Source organism: Callorhinchus milii, unplaced genomic scaffold (genome assembly GCF_018977255.1).
Source record: "Callorhinchus milii isolate IMCB2004 unplaced genomic scaffold, IMCB_Cmil_1.0 Scaffold7, whole genome shotgun sequence".
NCBI lineage: Eukaryota > Metazoa > Chordata > Chondrichthyes > Chimaeriformes > Callorhinchidae > Callorhinchus > Callorhinchus milii.
The window spans coordinates 21,488,184-21,489,013 of record NW_024704748.1 but is presented as its reverse complement, the minus strand read 5'-3'; the positions used below and the strand labels follow the sequence as shown (position 1 = coordinate 21,489,013).

Genomic DNA, 830 nt, shown 5'->3' with positions numbered 1-830 from the left:
AACCAAGATTAAAAAGTCTGCTGGTACTCACTGCCAAGATTCACACATTAATAATGGTCCCTTACTGGAAAATACCAGACCACTGGCTGCTGTGTAATCCTCAGAAGAAATAAATGAAATAAGTCAAAATACCTTCTAGATGGGGAGAAAATTGGTGAAGAAAATAATATGTACATATATTACAATGATCCGCTTGTTGATTGAGTCCTGTAGCTCAGTGGTAGGAGTCCTGTAGCTCAGTGGTTAGAGCACTCGCCTCGTAAGCGAGAGACCTGAGTTTAATTCCCGGCAGGGCAAAACCTTGGGTAAGTTTCCTTACTCCACACACCTGATCCTTCAAGAAAAGAAAACAATAATAAAAGTTGGTCACTTCAATCCACGACTGTTTGTAGGACACTGCTGTGCGCAATTGGCTGCCACATTTCGCCCACAAATATACAGTCAATTCACTTTCCAGTATATTCTGTGAAGCTCTTTGAGACATCTAGATGATGTGAAAAGGTGCTATATCAAATGCAAGGATTATTATTATTATGTATTATTGAATGAAAGCAATGATACTTTTGTTGGTACTGTATGTGCCAACTAATATTCACTGTCTAATATTACCACCGCCCTTTATAGAGGTTCTGAAATGTGGATGACAGTTAAATATTTGTATTTACATCAGTGCATAGCTATTCAATAGAGGTTTATTTGGGGGTAAGAGGGAGATTGATAAATGACTGATTTCATGAAACAGTGATGTGTGTGAAGGGGGCACGGGAGAGAAATTCGGGATTGATGTTTTTTGGGATGATGTATGTTCATCAAAGTGAGCAATGCCAGTA

At 38.8% G+C, this 830-nt stretch overlaps 1 non-coding gene across 1 annotated transcript; it reads left to right on the top strand.

Annotated features, from left to right (window-relative positions):
* The first annotated feature begins 225 nt into the window (after positions 1-225).
* On the top strand, positions 226-297 carry trnat-cgu. Its single transcript has one exon. It is a non-coding gene; the product is annotated as a tRNA-Thr (tRNA).
* Positions 298-830: the final 533 nt, after the last annotated feature.